This window comes from Panthera onca, chromosome D1 (assembly GCF_046562875.1).
Source record: "Panthera onca isolate mPanOnc1 chromosome D1, mPanOnc1 haplotype 2, whole genome shotgun sequence".
Lineage (NCBI taxonomy): Eukaryota > Metazoa > Chordata > Mammalia > Carnivora > Felidae > Panthera > Panthera onca.
Window position 1 is genome coordinate 2,622,755 of NC_138348.1, and position 22,826 is coordinate 2,645,580.

Sequence of the window (22,826 nt, forward strand, 5' to 3'; positions counted from 1 at the left end):
TCTGGGTTGGTGGTTCGGGGACCCCCGTGTGTGTGGTGGGGGTGAACCCATGTGGGTTTGTGGTTCAGAGACCCCCACCCCTGTGTGGGTTTGTGGTTCGGGGACCCCCGTGCGGGTTGGTGGTTCGGGGACCCCCGTGTGTGTTGTGGGGGTGACCCCCTGTGGGTTTGTGGTTTGGGGACCCCCGTGCGGGTTTGTGGTTCGGAGACCCCCGTGTGTGTTGTGGGGGTGACCCCCTGTGGGTTTGTGGTTCAGGGAGCCCCGTGCGGGTTTGTGGTTCAGGGAGCCCCACCCCTGTGTGGGTTTGTGGTTCGGGGACCCCGTGCGGGTTGGTGGTAGCCGTCCGTTATCCCTCCCCGCCACTCCGTTATTGTTGCCCGTGGATCGTGAAGATCACACGCACACCACCAGCCTGCCAGGTTGGGTTTCGCGCGCTGACTGGTCCCCGTGCAGGTGTAATTAATATTTTAACTTTGCACCTGAATAATTTTACAGGGTAACCGTTACTAAGCCGGGGTGACCTGCCCTGTTGTCTGGTGACTGAGCTGGAGGCTCAGGAGAATCAGGAGCACTTTGTGGACAGGGGGGGGGGGGGGTGGCAGCCGTGTTTGTGGGTGACACCCGGCCCACGGCGACCTTCCTGCCCCATCCTGCGTTTCGCACAAGCCATCTCCCTTGGAGGGGGCTGCAGGGCTCCTTCAGGACACCTTGCAATTACGATTTCAATCTCCCTAGAAATGATGAGCACTTCTAAAAATAGACGCAGACAGCAGAAGGCTAACATTTTTAAATAGTTCAATAATTTACTTACTCTGCGGGGCACAGCGAGGATCGCTCTGAAATGAAGGCTTTTAAAATTTCGTGCAACCCAGTCAGTGGTTTCTTTTCTCCAACGGGTTATTGGGAGGTGTTTCGTAGACCGTACAATTCCCATCGAAAGCGTGCAATGCAGTGGTGTGCTTTTGTTTTGTTCTGTTTTGCTTGGTAGCGTCACAGGGTTGCACGGCCATCACCAAAATCTATTCTGCGACATTTTCATCCCCCTGAAAGCGAGCCGGCGTCCCCCTCCTCTCCCTAGCCCTTGAAACCGCTAAGCTGCTTTCTGTCTCCATGGATTTGCCCGTTCTGAGCGCTTCCTGTAACTGGAACCTTGTGACACGGGGTCATTTGTGACTGGCTGCTTTCGCTGAGCATCATGCATTCAGGGGCCGTCCATGCTGCGGCGGGTGCTGGTGCTTCCTGCCTTATCCTGGCTGAACCGTGTTCAGCCACGAACGCGTGCATGGACCACACCTGGTTCACCCGTTCATCCGTTGCTGGGCATTGTGCTGTTTCCATTTCTCGCCCATTACAAATGGCACCGCTGTGAACACGGCTCTGCAAGTTTTTGTGTGGACATATGGTTTTTGTCAGTGTTAGGTATAGCCCGGGAGTGGAATGATGTGCCCCGGGCCACAGGGTAATGCTCTTTAACTTGCTTTTTTATTTGTTTTGTTTTCCACATGGACTTTAAAAAATAAGAAGCCTTTGGGGCACCTGGGTGGCTCAGTTGGTTAAGCGTCCGACTTTGGCTCAGGTCACGATCTCACAGTTTGTGGGTTTGCGCCCCACATCGGGCTCTGTGCTGACAACTCACAGCCCGGAGCCTGCTTTGGATTCTGTGTCTCCCCCTCTCTCTGCCCCTTCCCCACTTGCACTGTCTGTCTCTCTCAAAAATAAGTAAACATTAAAAAAAAAAAAAGTAAGAAAACTTTTTGTTTTTATTTATTTTAATGTTTATTTATTTTTGAGAGAGAGAAAGAGAGACAGAATACAAGTGGGGGAGGGGCAGAGAGAGAGAGAGAGAGAGACAGAAAGGATGTGAGACAGGCTCCAGGCTCTGAGCTGTCAGCACAGAGCCTGACGCGGGGCTCGAACTCACCAACTGCGAGATCGTGACCTGAGCCGAAGTCGGACGCTCAACCGACTGAGCCCCCCAGGCGCCCCTAATAAACCTTTTTAGTTTTAACTAATTGGAATTGGAAGACATAACGCAGAGATCGTCGATCCCCTCTAACCCCCTATAGTCTTTACTCAGCTCACCCCAATAGCAAAATCCTGCAAAACCACACTGCCTTCTTACAACCAGGACACGGGTAGCGGGGCGGCCAGAGCGAAGTATGTCCGTTAGCTCAAGCATCCCCCGTGGAGCCCTTTGTTAGCCACAGAGCCCTCGCCGCCCCAGCTTTCTCACCCGCGCAACCTCTGCTCTGCTCTCCATCTCTGGCATTTTGTTGTTTTGACAGGTGTGCAAAGTGCACTCACACAGCTCACACGTCTCGGGATGGGCTTTCCTCTCTCGGCACAACCGTAGAGGTGGTTGTGTGTGTCCACGTGTCTCCTCTTGCTGAGTAGCGTCCGTGGAATATTCGCACCAGCATGGTTGATCACTCGCCCTTTGAGGGACGCCTGGGTTGTTGGCAGTGTTTGGCTGTTGTGCCTAAAACTGCCGTAAATGTTAGGGTGTGGGTTTTGTGTTTCGTTTCCGTTGGATGAATGCCCCGAGTGCAAACTCTGGGTCACAGGGTTCCACAGTTAGATTTTTAAGAAACCGCTACATTTTTCCTGAAAGGCCACACTGTGTGACATCCCTACCAGCAGCGTGGAAGCGACCCTGTTTCTTAGGCATCACCTGCATTTGGTGTCACTGGTTTTTATTTTAGCCATTTTGACAGGTACTCACTGCTGTGACACGCATCCTGTCGGTGGTGACGACGTTGAAGCGACTTTCCCTGTGGTCATCCGACGTCTAGCTCTCCTTCCTCACGAAGTGTCTCTTTATGTCTTCTGTTCATGTTTTAAATGAACTGCTTAGCTTTTTACCATTACATTTTGGGAGTTCCTTCTAGTAAAGACTCTAGTCCTTTGTTAGCTACGCAGGTTGTGAGCGTTTCCTCCCAGTCTGTGATTTGTATTTTCATCTGCGTAATGGGTCTCTCACAGATAGAAGCTTGTCCGGTTCATCCATTTTTCTGTGTGTGGCTTGTGCTTCTGACGTCCCGTCTGAGAACTTGTTGCCTCGTCCTAGATCCTGAAGATTTTTCTCCTATGAGAAAATGTTGTTTTTCTGAAAGCTTGATCGTTTCATGTTTTGCATTTATGTCCATGATCCATTTTGAGTTCATTTCTGTATAACTAAGGTTATGGTGATTAGTTTGCTTATTCCATGCTGAGAATTTGGTTGGAATTGCATTCAACCCATATGTTGATTTGGGAAGAGTGACATCTTGACTATGTTGAGTTTTCCAATCCATGAACATGGTATGTTCTCCACTTCTGCAGATCTCCTCTGATTTCTTTCCCCAGTGTTGTGCAGATTTTAGCACACAAGTCTTGTGCCTGTTTTGTTAGATTTATACCTCAGTATTTCATTAGTTTTGAGCAGTTATAGACAGTGTTGTATTTTAAATTTTGGTGTCTACAGCTAGCATATGGGAATACAATTGACTTTTATATGTTGACTTTCTTCTATCTTATGACTTTATTCAACTCACTCATTATTTCTAGGAGGTTTTTGTTTGTAGATTCCTTGGGATTTTCTCCAGTCCTGTCATCTGCAGATGGGGACAGTTTTAATTCTTTCTTCTCAATTTGTTTGCTTTTCATTTTCTTTCTTGTCTTATTGTACTTTATAGAGTGTCTATCACTAGGTTCGATAAGACTAATGACAGCAGACTTCCTTGCTTGGTTGCTGAGCACAGAGGGAAAGCATTTAGTCTTTTCTATTTGGAATAACGTCAGTTGGTGGACTTTTGCAGATTGTGCTTTATCAGGTTAGGAAGTTCCCCTTCTCCTATTTTGGGGGAGAGTTTTTGTCATAGATGAATATTGGATTTTGTCAAATGTTTTTTCTGCAATTTATTCACATGATTCTATGATTTTTCTTCTTTAGCCTGTTGATACATAGTGTATTATACAGACTGATTAAAAAAAAAATTGAACCAGCCTTAAATTCTTGCAGTAAACCCCAGTTGGTCATGGGATATAATTCTTTTCATATACTGCTGAATTCTGTTTGATAAAATTTTGTTTGAGATTCTAACATTGATATTCATGAGGGATATTAACCTATGGTTTTCTTTTTTGTACTCTCTTTATATGGTTTTGGTATCAGGGTAATAATACTTGTTCCATAAAATATATTGGGAATTATTCCTTCCTATTCCATTTTCTGCAAGAGAATGTGTAGAATTGGTATTAATTCTTCTTTAAACACTCACAGAATTCTCCAGTGAAACCATTTGGAGATATATCGTTTTTTCCGAAACTGGGAGCTTTGAAATTATGAATTTGATTTTCTTAATAGTTACAAGGGCTAGTCAGATTACTTGCTTCATTTTGGATGAGTTGAGATAGGTTGTATTTCTTGATGAATTGGTTTATTTTGGATTGTCAGATTTATGTGTGTAGAGCTATTTACATACTCCTTTATTATCTTTTTGATAATAAAGACTGCTGCAGGGACCATAATGATATCTTCCATTTTATTTCTGATACTGGTAATGAGTGTCTGTGTTTTTTAATTTGTCAGTCTTGCTAGTTTTGTCAATTTTATTGACTTTTACAAAGAACTAGCTCATTGTTTTATTGATTTCCTCTACTGTTTTCCTCTTTTCAGTTTTATTTTTCCCCCACTTTTATGATTATTATTTCCTTCTTTTGCTTGCTTTGGATTTATTTTCCTCTCCTTTTATTCACTTCTTGAGATGGGAACTTAGAATTTGAGATTATTATTTCTTTCCTAATGTATGCATTTAGTGCTTTAAATTTGTCTTATTATTGCTTTAGCTGTGTCTCACAGAATTTGGAATGTTTTGTTTTATTTTATTTTATTTTATTTTGTTTTATTTTATTTTATTTTAATTTTATTTTTTGTTTTCATTCAATTTCATGTATTAAAAACGTTTCCTTTGAAACTTCCTTTGACGCATGGGTTGTTTAGAAGTGTGCTGTTTTAATTTAAAAGTATTGGAGACTTCTGTCACCTTTCAGTTATGGATTTCTAATTTGCATCTGTTGTGGTCAGAGAACACACAATGTATGATTTCACTTTTAAATTTGTTGCAGTTGTTTTGTGGCCCTAGATATGATCTATCTTGGTATATGTTCCAGGAGCACTTGAAAGAGTGTATATTCTGTTGTTATTGAATGGCATGTTCCATGAATATCACTCAGAATCTGTTGAGCTCTTCCACTTCCTTGCTGACTTTTCTGTCTAGTTAAATTCTATCAGTTGCTGAGATGGGAGTATCAAAGTCCCTAACTGAAGTTGTCTCTTTTTCTTTTCAGTTCTATACGTTTTTGCTTTATATATTTTTCTCCTCTGTTGTTTGGTGCGTATACATTTAAGGTTGCTATACTTTTTGGTGGATTGACCTTTTGTCAATTATAATGTTCCTCTCTGGTAGTTTTTTGTTCCAAGTCTACTTTATCTAATATTAATATAGCTATGTCTACCTTCCTGTGGTTAATGTTCGTATGTCTTTTTTTTTTCATTCCAATTATGTCACTATTTAAAGAGAATTTTTGTAGACCTCATATAATTGGGTCTTTTAAAATCTTTTAAGTTCAAATAAAAAAAGATAAAATAAAATCTAGTCCATTTGGCCAATCTCTGCCATTTAACTGGTATATTTTGACATTTACTTTTAATGCAATTATTGCTATGTTAAGGCTTACATCTGCCATTTTGTTTTTTGTTTTATGTTTGTTCTGTTTTTCATATCTGTTATCATTTTTCTGCCTTCTTGTGGGTTATTTGAATATTTTTAGCATTTCAATTGGATTTATCTATAATTGTTTTTGGGCTTTGCTTAGCTTTCTAAGTGATTAGGCATTATATTTTATATGTATAATTTTACCACCATCTACTGTGATACCAGTTTGAGTGAAATATATGAACCTTACTTCCTTTTATGTGTCTTCACCCTCCCCCACTTATAATAATATAAATGTCTTGAATATTTTCTCTACGTGCATTTAGAACCAAATCAGATTGCATTATAATTTTTGCTTCAATTGTTAAACATAATTTAGAAAATTTGAGGAGAGAAGATAAGCCAATTTTATTTACCCCTATTTTCCCTTACTGTGTTCTTTTTTCCTTCCCAGTGTTCCAGGATTCCTTCTTTTATTGTTTCCTTTCTGTTTAAAGAGCTTTCTTCAGCCATTCTTTTAGGATAGGTCTATTGATGGAAAATTCTCTTGGTTTCCTTTCGACCAAGAATGTATTGATTTTTCTCTTTTTTCTTATAGGATATTTTTGCTGGATATAGAATTCTAGATTCATAGTTCTTTTCATTCGTTACTCCAAAAATTTTGTGTGTCATCCATAGTTTCTGATGAGAAATACACTATTACTGTAGTTGTTTCCCTGCTATAAATAAAGTATCAGTTTTCTCTGCCTGCTTTCAAGATTTTTCTTTGTTATTAGTTTTCAGAAGTTTAATTATGATTCATCTTGGTGTGAATTTCCTTGGGTTTATTCTATTTGGGACCTGTTAAGCTTCTTGAATCTGTAGGTTTATGTCTCTTGCCAAATTGGGGATGTTTTCTTCTGTTATATTGTTGAGTACTTTTTTGGACCTCCCCATTCTTCTCTCTTTCTGGGTCTATGATGAGGTTAGAGGCATACTGGTCCCTGAGGCTCTGTTTAATTTTTAGTATGTTTTCTCTCTGCCGTGCAGCTTAGGTAATTTCTGTTGGTCTGTCTTCCAGTTATTTCTGTCCCCTCCATTCTGCTGTTGAGTCCATCCAGTGAGCTGCTTATTTCAATGACCACATTTTTCAGTTCCAACATTTTGACTTGGCCCTTCTTTGTTTCTTTGTTCAGATTTTATGTTTTTTTTTTTAAAAATGAAACTTCCAGTTTTTTCATCTGTTTCCAGCACGTTCCTAATTGTTTATTCTTATCGGGACTGCTTTAACCTCTTTGTCAGATAATTCTAACATCTTTGTCACCCCAGTGTCAGCTGCCATGGATTGTCCTTTTCCCATTTGAGATCTTCCTGGTTCTTGGGATGATGAGTGATTTTCGGTGGAGATGAGTATGTTCTCATATTATCTGGTGAGACTCTGTATCCTCGTAAACCTCAGTTTCAGCTGGTGTTCTTTGACACTGCTCTCTCAAGGGAGGAGAGGGTGCTGTCCCATTGCTGCCAGGTGGACATAGCAGTCTTATCAACAGTTTGGGCTCTGTTGACACTCCAGTGGGGAAGTTCTTTGTTATTGCTGGTGGGGTTGGGCACTCCTGCTCTCTATGTGGTCCCCACCAATGCCGTGGTGGGGTGACCTCATTTCTGGTGGTGATGGAGAAAGTCCTGACTTTCCATTAGCTCTTTCCTGACACCAGCTCAGTGGGGTGAGGGAGGGGGGGTGCCTTGTTACTGCCGAGTGGGTGTGGAAACCCAGTCTCCCCACGTTGCCCACACTAATGCCATGGAGCGAGAGGAGGATTCATTACCACCTGGTGGGGAAAAAAGTCCCAGCTCTTACTTAGGCTTTTTTGACACCACCCAGTGGGGGGTTGGGGTGCCTATTGCAGCTACGGAGGGTGGCGGTCTCAGCTCCCTACTCAACCTTTGCTGCGGCGGGTCCGGGTGGGTGCCATTTTTTTCTCTGGTGTCTGGCTGCAGGAGAGTGGTCATTGTGTAAACACCTTGTCTCATTAGGCTGCCACTTTCCTGGTCCCTTGGCTACAGAGAACAATCATCCGTGGTGGCTTTTTGTCTGCTTCTACCGAACGTCTGGGTCTCCAACTTCTTTAGCTCCACGCCTGGGCTGGACGAGGCAAAAACCCAGCCTAGAGAACTGCCCACCGTGCCGTTCCTCGGGGTCCCTAGTCCCTTGCCAATCTTCCTCCTTCTCTCCCCCTTCAGGAGTCTTGTGTGCGTCTTCTGTACGACATCCTGGTTTTTAATTGCACCGTGTGGGAGAGATGGGGAAAGGCGCACCTGTACCGTCTTGGCTGAGGCAGAGGTGCAGCCCCTGGGTTTTAGCTCAGAGACGCCAGGATCCGCTTGGAGATTTCACATTCTGCCCCTCGACAGCATCTGCCTGACTGTGTCCTGGTCTTCTTGTCTCTCCCAGCTCTGAAAGTCCCTCCAGTCTCCGTGCCGCGGCTCACCGGAGCACAGACGCTTCCTGTCCTAAGAAGCTTTTCTGCAGGGCCCAGTCTGCCAGCGCCTCTGGTGAGTTAGCGCGTTTTCTCCTTGTCTTTTTCACCTGCAAGCTGGTCGCCACCGTCCTGCTGTGGTGTGCCTCACCCCTTTTGCACTGTGGCCAGAGGATGGTCAGTTTCTTATCGTCAGGCTCTTGGTTTTGTGTTAGGCTGGCGGGGGGGGGGGGGGGGGGGGAGAGGGTGGCTGGAGTTGTCCTCAACCCTGGAGAAACAAAGTTGCTCCCTGGTCCCCTGCTGATGTGACCTCGAGGGGACTTACCAGGACCATCGCTTGGGGCCCCAGCTCTGCCTTTTCCTGTCTGCTCTGCGGTGTCCTAGCTGCCGTGCCCGTACTGGACCCAGCCAGTGTGGCTAAGGGTTGATGGAGGACAAGAGGGGTGCTCTGAGTGTCCCTGTACCATTTTTGCATGGTCACGGGGACACCTGTTTGTGCTTGGGGGCAGGGAACAGTGGAGGGAAGCCCGTGACCTCGGTTCTACAGAGTCAAGACACGCGCTGAGCCCATTGTCTAGAGCCCAGTGCCCGTTTTACTGAGCACCTACTGTGTGCTCCGTCGGCATTGTTTCACGTGCAGCATGTGGTTAAAGGGTGGGCACTCGCTGAGTGCTGCCTGGGTGTGGATCTCACCTTGACCGACTTCACCTTTCGAGGTTGTTGTCATGCTCAGGGGAGGATGTGGCACCCAGCATACCTCACTCTCAGCCACAGGGGCATCGGGCGGCTTAATTCAGCTCAGGCTGAGCACACACTGTGTCCTCTCCCCTGGCCCTGTCACCGGCGACCATCAAGGAAAGTGTGGAGGTCCAAATCCCTTTGAACAATGTTTCTCAAACTTTTGTTGTTGTTGTTGTTGTTGTTGTTGTTTTTAATATTTACTTATTTATTTGAGAGAGAGATGTTTTCGATATTTTTTTCCTAATTGTCCACCCCAATGAGTTGTTCGTGCTGTGAAATGCTGTGTATCTGTTCGTGTGTCTCTTCTGTATCTGCACCTTATACTTAAAAACCCGAGGATCTGTTTGGCCCCCCGAGACCCTGGTGAGAACGCGTGTCCTGGGGATATGAATAGAGCAGGCGAGGGCAGAGCGTAGGAGCCACTGTCCCGCCCTGGTCCTGGTCGCCATCGGCTTTGGGGGGCGCCTCAAGCTCCCTTCCTCCCAGCCCTGCCTGAAACCCAGTTGGACCCTCCTCTTCCCCTGTCCGGGCCCTTCCACGGCGTCCCTCCGCCTGCTCTGAGCTGCGTCCTGCCCCTCCGCCGGCGAAGATGGGCGTTCTCCTGGCAGGGGGTGGTGGGGGGCTCCGTGGGGGACCGTGCCAGCCCCAGCTGTCCTGGCTGAGTGGGCAGGGCCGGGATCCTCCTGTCTCCAGCTGCTGCCCGGTACTGTTCCCTTGTCGGGCTTTGAACCCCGGCCTGCACCCAGTTCCTGCTCCTCTGTTGTTGTTGCCTTTGGGGGCGTCTGCCTCAGGCCCGCCGGTCCGTTCATGACCCAACGTCCCTGAGCTCCAGCTCGCACCAAGGCCCTCTGACTTCTGGGTTTCTTCATGACGGGAGGACACTGGCCGGTTGATTGGAGCTCTGGCCTGTCCCCGTGCCGGGGGCTGTGCTGCGGAAGTTTCTCTGGAGATCCTTGGTCAGGGTCGGGCCTCGAGTCTCTCCATCGGGAACGTGCATCGGCTCCCCGTTGGTGGGGAACACTCGATCTCAGAGCAGCCACCCCTGCGACGGTGGGCATTGCCAAACAAGGGGAAGGGAGAAAGGAGGAGCCGGTCTGGGCCCCACATGAGGGCTGGAGTGAATCTACGGTAACAGTTGGCCGCCTGTAGGATACGGGGGTGGCTGCTCCCTGGGAGACTAGCCCAGGAAGAGCTTCCCGGGGCCCCTCGGCTGGAGGAAGGATGGAGGTCCTTGTGTTGTGGATGCGGAGGGCCTTCCGTCGCCGCGACGTGGCTCTTCTGTGGGCAGTGCTGGGGCCCGGGCTGGTGGCAGAGCGGAGGCAGAATCCTCCGTCAGGCCGAGGTTTACCTGGGCTCCTTTTCCTCCTTCTCAGCTGCCCGTCCGGCAAGGGACCCTGCCCCTCAGCGGCCTCCTGCTGTCCTAAGGGCCTCCGTTCATCACGTACGGCCCCTCATACCCCCCACGCCCCGGCGCCTGCGTGGGGCCGTGTGTCACGCGATAAACCTGCGTGGACTATGGGTGTTTCAGACTCTTTGCCGCCATCCCCTCCTGCCGCCTCTCAGAAAAAAGCGGGAAAGGACCCTCGAGTGGCGATTTAGTTAGTAGCCAGGATGTCACCTAAGTAGCGGCAGAAGGGTTCTGCTTTAGAGTGACAGTTAATTCACTTTCTCACGCGAGTTCTCACAGACTCGGAGGCGTTAGCCTACCTGCGAAGGGGATTCGGATCTCCTCAGGTGTTCTTTGTTATTGCCTCAAATGATCCTTCCTGCTTGCGGGTGTAAGCGGGCACCCCCCCCCCCCCCCCCCAATGAGGGATCAGAGAGCAGAGAGGGTTTCTGGTGCCCCAGGTGGTCGTCCTAGGGAATGGGCCGCCAGATCAGTTCCTCCAGAAGGTTCTCCTCCGTCCTAGGGAATGGGCCGGGTCGTTTCACTCTGACGGCAGGGCCTCACCTGAGGACCAAGAATTCTTGGGCATCTCGCAGATTCTAGCACCGGATGCACAAGAAATCTAATTCAGTAGGAATCTGTCTTTGTGGCCTCCTTCCAAAATGATTCTGCTGCAGGCCGCATCGGTAAAACTCCGCTTTAACCCCTCGGGATCCTTAAGACCAACCTCTGGGGTAAGCGAGCATCCTTACAGTTACGTATGGTACTCATCCTGAGCTTCCTGGCAGCCAGGGCGAAAAGGGAACAAAGTTGAGCTGTCTGGTGTCTCACCCACGGCAGGATTTTCCTCGGCATTCCAGTCTAAGGACCGTTTTCCGTGTGACGTGGTGTTTTCAGTTGGGGTTTTGCAAAAACAAAAAACAATGTGGTTTTCAAATACTGTCTGGCTTTAGAGAAAGCTGAACAGCTTTGAGGTGGACCCTAGGCCAGGCCGGGTCAGGTGTGTGTTGCTATCACAGATTTTGAAAGGGACTCAGGTGAGGACCTTAAGGGGCCCTGGGCAGAGGTGACTTTGGGCAAGGACAAAGCTGTCCTCAAAAGTACATGGAGGAAGAAAAGACAATCGACTGAGCGCACGCTGTGTGATTCCATTTCTGTGACTCGTCCCGGGGGGCAGGTCTCTGAGACAGGAGCGCCAGGGGGTCCCAGCGAGCCCTCTCGGCCTGAAGTTTTAGCGCCGTTCCCCTGAGCGGGGGTAGAGAGGCTTCTAGGCTGCAGTGTCCCCAAGGAATCGGGTGGGGGGGGCAGGCTGGCCGCCCGCTCCCAGGGTCCTATGTCCGAGGACCCCGGGCGTGAGGGGAAGAGAGGGCGGCCAGCCACACGTTCCGTCTCTGTTCCCTGAGATATTTTACCTCCAGCCGTGGGGCTGCCGAGCGAGTTCTCTGAAGCAGGGAGGGCCCGGTCTAGGTGTGGAATGCGGTTCCTCCGGAAGCCCGTGCCGAGTGGGTGGCAGGAAGCAGGTGGAGTGACTTACGACCCGGTCTTCTCCGTGTGCGGCTGGATTTACTGGGCTCGCGGACACAGCCGGTCAGTGAGAGAGAGGTCAGGCGAGGCTGGATGTAAGTAAAGGTGTATTCGTGTGAACACAAACGTGTACGTGTCTCTTTCAACTGAGAAGAGCCTCACAGCCAAACGGGGGGCGTTCTTGGCGGGGAGGGTGCCATTGGGCGTCAACCACCAATCACCAAGGGTGGGTTTACAGGACAGGCCCTGGGAGCACCCTAGGACTGAGGTTCGCCCCCGAAAGGGCCCCTGGAAGCTCGCGAAACTGGCTCATTTTCCACCTCTGGGGGCCACAGACTTATTTGGGCGTCCGAGGAGTCTCCTGGGAGGATGTGGGTCTGAGGCACCCGGCTCCCGTGTCCAGTGTCTGGCAGGTTGTGGCCATTGTCCTGCTCCTGCTAAGGAGTCCACGCCACGGGATCTAATCCCGGGGTGGGGGGTGCCCCTCAGCGTGTCTCCCCGAGGAGCCAAAGCCCAGGGTCTCCGCTGGGGGACCCCGAGTGAGGACCTCGCGTCCAGAACGTTTGCCGTCTGAGAGCCCAGGGGCCGCAGCCAGAGAGCTGATGCTGGACTGGAATCGGAGCTCACTCAGCTGCAGGGGGCACCGCTTCGGGGCTTGATGGCTTTGCGGGGAGTTCACGAATGCCAGGAACGTGTCCCAGGTCTAGGAACCGAGTCTGCGTGTGCGCGTTGGCGCGTGCACGCCCGCCGCATGCTGTGGTCCCGTGAACACGCCCCCCACGGGAGGGGCGCCGTGACCCGGTGAAGGCCAAGCACGCGTGAGGCGCCGTGTGACATGGGAAGCCCGACCCACGGGCTGGGTCGCTTGGCCGGATCCCCAAGCCAGAGCACCCTCTGCAGGTTGTTCCAAGGCAGATCAGCTGTGCCCGTTCGGGTTTCCCTGGGGTGGGGAGTGAGATGTGCATCCTGAGTGGCCTGGCCAGGTGGCTCCCGTGTCCTGCAGGGTGGCTTCTGGGTCAGAACAGCCCTTGGGAGCCTCCCACCCCGTGCTCCATGCACTTTGCCCACTCCGTGTGGAGCCGTCCCTGTGCCCCGGGCGGCGTGGGCTTGGCCTCTGGTGTCCAGTCTGGTCCAGTCTGGTGCCCTCGTCCTCCAGTTCCTGCCCAGCCCGCCCCAACCCCGGGTGACATGCAGAGACTCGGCACCTGACAGGGAGTTTTACACGAAGCTCGGGGGATTCGATTGGAAGGACAGGCTGTGTTTCGTGTCGACTTTTTCCGAGACCGTGGGGGTGAGTGTCCTCCCTGTTAGGGATGATGCTGATGGTACATTTCGCTTCCTAAGATATCTTCATCTGGGGAAATAAAACGTTTGACATCCCAGCTGCGCCATGGAATTTCTTAATCGCCCTAGCCTGTGATACGCCGACATGTGGTAGATCCTTGTCTAAATCACAAGGGGTGCGTGCATGTGTGTGTGCACCCTTGGGCTCTGGCTGTTTCACATTATTGTGTTGTGTTTGTTGCTGTTTATTGGCACTTATGTCTGGGGTTAACGCTGAGTGCCTTTCTGGGTGGGTGGCCTTAAGCCCATCTGACAGATAAGAAACTGAGGCTTGAGATTAAATATCCCCCTGAAGGCCACACGCAGGGAGAAATGCAGGGAGAAACAGAGTCAGCCTTTCTCATCCCTGAGATGCCCTTTGGCCCCTGTGCAGTGCTGACTTGGCTCCCGTGTGGGCTCCTTCAGGGCTGTGTTATACCCAGCTGTGATGTCTGAAGCACCTGCCCAGGACTCCACAGGGGGTGGGGGTGGGATCCCCCTGAAGATCACACGCAGGGAGAAACAGAGTCAGCCTTTCTCATCCCTGAGAGGCCCTTTGGCCCCTGTGCTGTGCTGACTTGTCTCCCGTGTGGGCTCCTTCAGGGCTGTGTTATACCCAGCTGTGATGTCTGAAGCACCTGCCCAGGACTCCACAGGGGGCAGGGGTGGGGCACTCGTGTGCAAACCCAGCTGGATGTGCCCTGGAATTTGGAAGCCGCACCAGACAGGATAGGGTTTACGGGACGGGGATTCCATTTCCGTCCTTGGACTTGAGCCTTTCCTAGTCCATCCCGATGCCCCTCTGCTCTCACCTCCGCTGGGGCTCCCTCCTCCCTGGATGGCTACTCCCGCCTTAGCACTTCCCACCACACAGTGACTCCTGCTCAAGCCCCAGGTCATCCAGGTGCCTCCCCAGCCACGCCTTGCCCACGCCTGGACCTCACCGAGCACTACCACGTTCACCTTCCGTGCCCCTCCTGGGTTAAAATACAGCGATATTGGAACAGCTGCAACTCCAGGGCGGCCTTCTTCACGGTTGAACTTTAGACGTTTTGAGGTCTTTAGAAATTTTTCTGGGGAGCAGGCTTCAGACGGGCTGAAACCCAGCACATCCCTCAGGCTCTAATCTCCGGCTGTCTGTGATTTGTTACTGGAGTGGGTTGAAACTCAGGGAAGGGCAACCCAGAAGCCAGCAGAAGGGATGCAGAGGAATCCCTTACTCATTGTTCAGCTCCTGAGCCCGGAGATGAGCAGTCCCTGTGGGCCCCCTCCCGAAAGGCCGGCTCTGGGCTGGTCTCCTGGGAAATGCCACCTCGGGGATTGGTCAGAGCTGTTCAGATTTGGGGGCTGAGGACGAGCAGACCTGGATGGGGAGGAATCCGGCTCACGGGGTCGGTGGTGGGCGGGGGGGTGGGGGCACTGGTCCTGGCCTCTGGGAAGGTCCTTGCTCTGTAACTTTCTGTTTGGTGGAATCCGGATTGTCTCGTTTTTCCTCCCTCCCCTCCTTCCTTCCTTCCTTCTGACTGGTGACGTGTTTATCATATTGCAAGCTGTCACCCGATTGCCTAGGTAGCAAGCCGGTCTTTGGGAAGCACACGGAGAGGAGCTGCGTGGTATCGCCGTGGCTCCGTGGCCGTGGACATGTGAGTCATGCAGCTTGACGTCTGTCAGAAGCGTGGGCAGGGATGAGAGGGTCGGCTGCGGGTTCCCAGTTGCTCTGAATACTTAAGCTTCTGTGTCTCTTTTCTGTTTATTCCTTCCACCCACGTGTGCATACACTCACCTTCCATGCGAATCATCCCTGGGTGTTTTCCGAGGGGACAGTTCAGCGAACAGGAGTGTTTAACGCTCCCGGAATAGATTCGCCATCCCGTTTAATGAAAGGCACGGGAAATGCCGGATGTGGAGATGTAGTTCAGGCCCATCAGGCGTTTTCTCGTGAGCGCACCTGTCTGCAGCGAGGCCTTTCAAAGGCGGGATCCAAGGGGCCCCTGCGTGGCTCAGCTGGTTAAGCGTCTGACTCTTGATTCCGGCTCAGCGCGTGATCTCACGGTTCGTAGGTTCGAGCCCCGAGTCGGGCCCTGCGCTGACAGCACGGAGCCTGCTTGGGACTCTCTCTCCCTCTCTCTGCGCCCCCCCCCCCCCCCCCCCCCCCCCCGCTCATGCTTGCACGCACTCTCTCAAAATAGATAAATAAACGTTAAAAAAAAGACGGGATCGGAGCTGGGGAGGAGAACCTGCGAATGCACCACCAGCGTGTTGAGGAGGACACAGAGGACGTTGCACTGACGGGTCCCTCCACGCTCCCCGCCTCCGTCAGAGCGAAGGCCTAGTGGGTCAGGTGTCCTGAGCTGGTCTGGGGAGTTCACTTGTTCGTTCTCCCTCTTGTGTTCACGGAGCCGTCACTTATGGGGATGCTGACAGCCCCACACGGGCCGGCCTGGGGCTCGGGGACCGAAGTCAGACGTGGGTCCCCAGGGATGGGGCTGGTGGGACCCTCGTGGTGACGGGAGCCCCTCCCCCCGCCGCAGCCCAGGGGCAGCTCTCTGGTCTCCCCTCGCTCGGACCTCTGCGACCACGTAAGATGACCCTGGGTTCGGCCCCGTGGGCCCCCTGCACACCCTCCACACTCCCCGGCCACCAGCCAGCTCGCGAATAGCCCTCCCTAGTTCAGACTTCCAAGTGTGCGTAGGGGTGAGCCGGTAGGTCAGGGGACGGAGCCTCGGCAGACCTGCCCCTTTTCTGCAACATTCCTCCTGGTGGAATTTAGAGAGAATCCAAACGTGTCCCACCCCCATTTCAGGAACTTGTGGGCGGCCGACTTGGGTCTCCTCATATTGAATTCCAGCAAACAGGTGGGGAGGACCCCGAGGGAGGATTCTGTCCTAGGGGTGAGGCCAGGCCCTCACTGGTCATCCAGTGGGACAGTGGTGCCTTGGGGACCCTGTGGCTGCGCTCTCCCTCCTTCCTCCCGCCTCCCGCCGGACCGTGGGCTGGGTTCCGGGAGGGAGTAAAGAGGCCGGAAGACGGGGACCCTGTCAGGAGTGCGGGCTGTGGCCAGGCTGAGGCTGGGCAGGGCTGCCGTGTCCCGTGTTGGGGCCGGGTCAGCATCCTCTGACAGAGAGAGGCTGTGACTGTGGGTTCTGGACAGCCCAAAGCTGCTGAGAATGACACCCGTGGTCCAGGCCGGTCTGGAAGATGAGGCGAGAACCCGGCGGGCTGGGCCACACCAGCGAGAGGCCAGGGCCCGGGGTCCTTCCGGCCACACGGCCACGGGCTCCCGGTTCCTAAAACGGGGCTCCCAAGAGCCCCGGGCGCACGGCGGCACCGTGGGGACACAGGGTCTGCCCTCTCCTGGCTTCTTCCTCTTGCCCCTCACGGGGGCTCCCTTCGCGGGAAAGGGGAGGCAGACCCAGATGCAGACGCTGGTCTCCACCGCTTAAGTCTGGCTGTCTCCTGTCTACGCTCAGCTCTGTCCTCAGACAGAGGACCCAGCCCCGGGTCCGGGCGTCCATTCCTCTGCCTGGCATCCTCCGCAAGGGACGGGCCGGTGGGGAGGTGGTGTCTCTAGGGCGTCTGCCCCCGGCCCCCTCCCTGGGCTGCACGGCTCTGTGGTCAGCGTGGAAAGACAAGGGGCTGTTTGTGGTGACCGCTGGCCTCCTCATGTGTCTTATGTGGCTTATATGGGAACCGTCTCCAAAGCAGACAGTGGCCCCGGCGAGGCCTCGCTGGGGACCCGCGGGAGTCCTGCTCTCTCCTAACAGTGCGGGGGCCGCCGGCTCGGGACAGACACCCGGGGTGTCTGCAAAGTCCCCCTGTTTCTGCCATCCCGCGGTGGCGGCATCCGCCACGGGGAGGAGAGACCACTCGTGCTGCGTCTGCTGGGGGAGAGCCCGTCACCCGAGAATTTGCCTGTGGGGACTCGGGTCCCTTCCCGCACAGCCTCGCCTTACAGCTGTCTGGGCCGCCCAGACGGGAGACGCACGGGATCCTGTTACCCGTCTGTGGGATCCCCCCGCAGGGGCCGCCGTTCCCGGGACGCATCGCCGGGCACCTGGCCCTGGCGCTCCGACCACCGTGTCAGAACGCCTCTGTGCCGTTGGATTTGCGTCTTTGACGGTTACGAAAACATAAATGGACGCAGGCCTCAGTTTCCCCACCCTGCCACGCAGCCCGCTCGTGGATTACAGCCACAGACAGGACAGGTACGTTCAGGGGTCCCCGAGACCACCCCCCGGGATCACAGATCCTCCAGAAGGAGCCACGGAGCTCAGTGGAACACAGTTGCGGTTCGTCACAGCGGAAGGACCCAGGTTAGAGTCAGCAGGGGTACGGGGCCGTCCAGGAGAGACCAGGCGCCAGCCTCCAGCCGTCCTCCCCGTGGGGTCTTGTGGACGGTGTCGAATTCTGCCGGCAGCCACGTGTGACCGCACATGTGAACCGTCGCCGGTGAGGGAGGCTCCTCGAGCCTCGAGTCCGGGATCTTACCGGGGTTCGGTCACCTAGGCACGGCCGACCTCGGCGTCCAGCCCCTCCAGAGGCTTTGGCCGGCACCGGTGGGCCGGGGGTCCCCATTCCCAAGTCACACTGTTAGCGTAAACCGTGTGATGTGGCCCAAGGCCTCACGTGGCAGAAACACTAGATCAGGTAGATCATTCCCAGGACTCGGAGGGGCCACGCCTGGGGCCTCCGGAAGGGGCCGGGTTCGGGCGGCTCGGGCCTGCTGAGTTCACCCTCCCCCCCACAGCAGCCTCGAAGAGCGTGGGCGCCGTGTCTGAGCCACGCGGGACCACGTCCCGGTTCCACCACGTGTCAGCCCCTGGTTTACGTGGCTGTTACTTCTCTCGGAGCCTGTCTTTCCTTCTTGGAGACCGGGTGGTTAGCAAATGCCGGGCTCCGACGACTCACGGGGGCTTGTGGTCTCGTTGTGGGGACAGTTGGCTTGGCCTGCCTGACTCTGCCCACGCCCACCCACTGCCCTGTTTCCCTCGTTCTGTGGAGCCACCGGCGTGGGAGGAAGGATCCACTGGGCGCCCACGTGGTACCGATGGGCAATGAGAGTCCTGTCTTCCCGGTCTTCCCCCACATGCCTTCTCAAGGTTTGTCCTGAAGCGGGGACGTGGCCCCAGCACGGAGCCCGGGGAGGGTGCTGAATTTCGAGTCACTAAGGGTGAGCCCAGAGAGCTGGTCTTCCCCGGATTTAGTTTCTCATCTTGGAACGTGCACACCTTCTCCTCCTTGAGGGTCTGCAACCAGCTCAGCTTCCCAGGGGCCCAGGCTCCCCTCAGGGCCTGTCTGATCCTGGGGCTGTGGGTCCGGGAGGCCCTCCCCATGCGCAGGCCCCCGTCGAGACCCCGACAGAAGAATCACTCAGTGAGATGGGAGGGATCCCCCATCGGAGCCCTCGGGGTGACAAGAGCCAGCCCTGAGAATCCCAGGGAGCAAAGGTTGCAGGGTACGAGGATTCCACCCAGAGCGGGAGGACTGACTGCCTGTGGAGGAAGGGTCCAGACACATGAGCGCCCGGCAGGGTCTGCGTGGGGGCGGGGCCAGCCCCCCTTTCTGCTGTTACTTGAACACGGGGCTGGGCTCCTCGTTGGCCAGGTTCTCGCTGTGCCCAGTCTCCTTGTTGGCCTGTTCTCTGCGTAGACACCACCCCTGCTGTCTGCTAGACAGAGGTCCTTGGAACAGAGAGTGGCCCAAGCCTCCCTGGGCTGTGATTTCTCCGTTGACAGCCTTCGAGCGCCAGGAGGCAGTTGGCAACAGCCGGGGTGACTTGGATGGGGGACAGAGAGCGTTTGGGCTGGGGCCACGGAGACCATTCAGTACAAAATGTCTGACGTGGCCACTGTGTTGGCTGATTAAACAGCAAAGTGGTGAATAACCCACTGAGCCCATCCTCAGCGAGCAAGCTCGTCCCGAGCCCTGTAGGTGGGGGACAGCAATGCCACATGGCCTGTCTAAGGCCCCGGGGGCCCCACGCCAGGCCCAACTGACTCCAAAGGCCATCCCCACCCCGTGCGGCTGTCGAGGGTCACTTAGGCCTGGGTGTTTTCACATGTTTTCTGTATAAAAATTCACGCATGTTGCCACCCTATAGAAAATTGGGAAAACAGAAGACAGGGCCAAGGTCGCCCAGCGCTGGTGCGGGCCGTCCCGGGGACGTCTGACTCCCTGGCCTTGTGGGCCGTGGCTTCCACACCCGGGTCAGCCCCGTGTTCCTTGTTTGCCCTTCTGCTCTTTCTGTCTTAACCTGAGAATGTGGCCGTTAAATGCACTTGGCAGTGTGGCAGTCCAGGTGGGGCCAGGAGCCCTGGATGCGGAGGAGTAGAGCCCTGGGGGTCAACCTGGGCGTGCTCTGGCCCACCTGTGACTCGGGCACTTTCCCATGGTGGCCTTCTGCCGGTCCCCTCTGGATGGTGGCACTGGCTGCTGTGGCCTCCTTGGACACCTGTGCGGGCCACCTGGCTGCAGGCTCCTGGAGGGGCTCCTGAGATGGGGGCCTGGCTTCTAGCTCTGCCTCTGCCTGGCTGTGGCCTGGAATGCCCTCACCTCTCTGGCCTCTGTCTACCGATCTCTGAAATGGGACCCGTGAGCCCTGCCCATCCCCCACGTGGGGCGCCGCGACCTGGGTTTGAGCCCCCGAGGGGGCCGACCGTGCGCTTTGGGGTCCTGTCCACACTCTGAGCTGTTGTTCCCTCACCTGCCTGGAGCCCCGAGGGGGCGGAGAGAGACGAGGGGCCAGGCTGGGAACCAGCGTCCTCACAAGGTGAGGGGCGGGGTCCCCGGCACAGAGGCCGCAACCCAGGCTGGTAGCAGAGGGACGATGCCTCTGCCAGGCCGCGCGTGGGACACCTCAGGGCAGTGAGTTCGTGCCCCTGGGACCCTCGCCGCTGGGCCACTGTCCACTCACGCGGCACTCCGTGGTTAAGCACCTGCTGCGGGCCCAGGGCCACGTGGGCACGCGCCTCGCCCTCACGTAGCAGCGAGGTCAGCAAGCGGATAAACCAGCACCTGCACAGATAATCCTCATTGTGCTCAGCGTCCTGCTCCCTTCAGGGAAGCTCCCGGAAATGTGGCATTGGAGAAGGCACTCAGCAGCTTCCAGAAGGTTCCTCAGTGCAGGTGACTGCAGGGAGATGCTAGTTGTAGCCCATCCCCAGATTCATTTCTACCCCTCTGGTGATGACGCTTTCCTTCGGACCAGGGCGTGGGGGGCTTTCCCAAACCTGGAGTCTGTCTGCGGCATGTGGGTCGTGGGTGCTTGGTACCCACATGGCAGCCATGAGCCGCTCACTACCCAGATGTCTCGGGCCGCCTCTCGTCTGTAAAACAGGGAGGGTCGCTGGGGCGCCTGGGTGGCTCAGCCGGTTAAACCTCCGACCCTTGATCTCGGCTCAGGTCACGACCTCACAGCCCGTGAGTTCCAGCCCCACGTCGGGCTCTGTGCTGATGGCCCAAAGCCTGCTTGGGGTTCTGTCTCCTTCTCTCTGCCCCTCGCCTGCTGGTGCTCCCTTTTTCTCTCTCAAGATAGATAAAGAAACTTAAAAAGAAAACCGGGGAGGGTCGCTGGGCTTACGGTACAGCTGTGACCACGGGGTGTGTGGGCTTGAAACTCGGCGGGGACGCACCCCTTCCTGGGACCGCGACTTTGTACTTGTGATGCTTTTTTCCGTGTGGTGCCTGAGAATGCCACGGTTTTGTGGGCATCCTGGGGCTGGTGCGGGGAAGAGTAATGCATGTGAGTCTACAGGCTGTCCGTGGAGGGATGTGGGAATCAGCTTTTAATCTTGGAAGGAACTTTTAAGGACCGTTAATTTTCCACAGCTGTCACCATTGCTCCTTCCTGTGGGGTGGCTCGGGCAGGGATCTTTCATTCGTCCACTGACACGTCCTCAGTGCCCGTAGAGGGCCCGCCCTGCCGCGTCTTAGATGCTCGGTAAATATTTGTTAAATGAGGGGTGGTCGAAACGTTCTCCTCTGTGTCCTAGTCACTGGAACAAAGATCTAAAAACAATCGAGTAGTTGAGCCCTGAGGTCCTTCTGTGGTCTGGTTGCAGGTGAAGGCAGCTGAGCACGGCGTGGGCACACGCGGTGGCCGGCGAGGGGGAGTCGCCGTCCCGGCCACGCCGACGCTGGTGGCTAAAGCGTGGCCGCCCTCCGGGAAAAGCAGGCAGCTAGCTCCTCAGGGTTAAGCACCGAGCCCCCGTGTCCCCGGCAGGTCCACTCCTGGGCCCGTTCCCAAGACAACAAGAACACGTTACGTACGTACCTGCAGGAGAATCGCAAACACACGTGTGTGAACGCTCACGGCCGCGTCATTCCCAGTAGCCCCAAAGTGGAAATAGCCCAGCTAAGCGCACGTCAAGAGGCGAATGGCTCGACAGGTGGGGTCCATCCATCCAGGGGAAGACCATCCACGCGTTAGAAGGAAGGAAGCGCGGATACCCGCCACAACGTGGGGGAGTGTCACATGCGCTGAGTGAAGGGAACCAGACACAGGAGGTCACACGGCGCGTGCGACGAAATGCACACGTGACCTGAAGCGCACGGGCCAGGCAGGCCTGCGGGGTCCGTATGGGAGGCCGGGGCTCTGGGAGGAGGGCAGGTCGGGCGGTGACTGCGAACCAGCGCGGGGTTTCCCTTCGCGGTGACAGAACTGGCCCGAGATCAGGGGGTGCTGGTGGCTGCACAGCTAGAAGCCCCCGAACTGTATATTAAACCGCCCCCCACCCCCATGCGCGCAAAAGGCCCCCGAATGCCCCCACACACCTGCGAGAAGGGCCGGGGTCCGGATCTCTCATGCGACACGCTGGCGGGAGCTCTCACGCGCCGCGGGCGGGGACGCGGGATGGTTGGCAGTTTCTCGTGAAACGCAAGGTAGTCTCACCGTGGGATCGGTGTTGACACACAGGAGTTGAACCCCTGTGTCCACACGAAAAGCTGCCCGCGGACGTTTACAACAGCTTTCGGCACAATGGCTAGAATCTGGAGGCAGCCAAGACGCCCCTCGGCAGGTGGCGGGCACGCGGGCGGTCGTCCCTCCAGACAGCGGTGTCGTGTTCGGCGCTCAAAGGGGGTGAGCTGGGAAGCCGCGAAGCCACGGAGGAAACGTGGATGAATCGTACTAAGCGAAAAAGCCAGTCTGGAAAGGCCACACGCTGTCTGTGACCTTCTGGAAAAGGCCGGGTCGGTGGCGGCCAGGGGTCGGAGCGTGGGGAGGAGCGAGCAGGGGGAGCACGGAGGAATTTAGGGCAGGGAAACGACTCCCGTAGTGGAAACACCCTGGTGCACCTGTCTACACCACAGAGTGGGAGGCTCCGGGAGGGACCCCGGATGTCCGCGGTGGACTCGGGGTGATGCTATTCTGGTGGGGGTGCTGCTGCTGGGGGCACAGGGGTGGGGCAGGGGGACACAGGCAATCCCGGGGCCTTCCCCTCAGCTTTGCGGTGACCCTGAAACTGGTCAGAAAAAGCAGTCTCGAAAAACAGACAAACCACGAGAACCAAAGCCGAGCCTGCCCTCAGGAAGAACCATCTGCTTTGGAGTGAAACGCCAGTGTCTCTGCGGCCTTCCCGCATGTCTTACGTCTGTGACTCCGTCCCCAACGACCCCAGCACGGGCCGCCCACGGCCACGGTGTCTGCTCATCCTGGGCAGGGTGTGGCTGTGTCTCCCAGCCATAGGTGACGTCCGTCTT

General features: G+C 54.7%; 1 protein-coding gene across 1 annotated transcript in view; it reads left to right on the forward strand.

Moving 5' to 3' along the window:
• The window catches only part of SHANK2 (SH3 and multiple ankyrin repeat domains 2), a 493,595-nt gene that overhangs the window by 17,801 nt on the left and 452,968 nt on the right, over window positions 1–22,826 (forward strand). The window contains exon 2 of the mRNA XM_081790210.1: window positions 8,128–8,228. The gene's annotated coding sequence lies outside the window, so the exon portion shown is untranslated. The remainder of the gene's footprint in view (window positions 1–8,127; window positions 8,229–22,826) is intronic.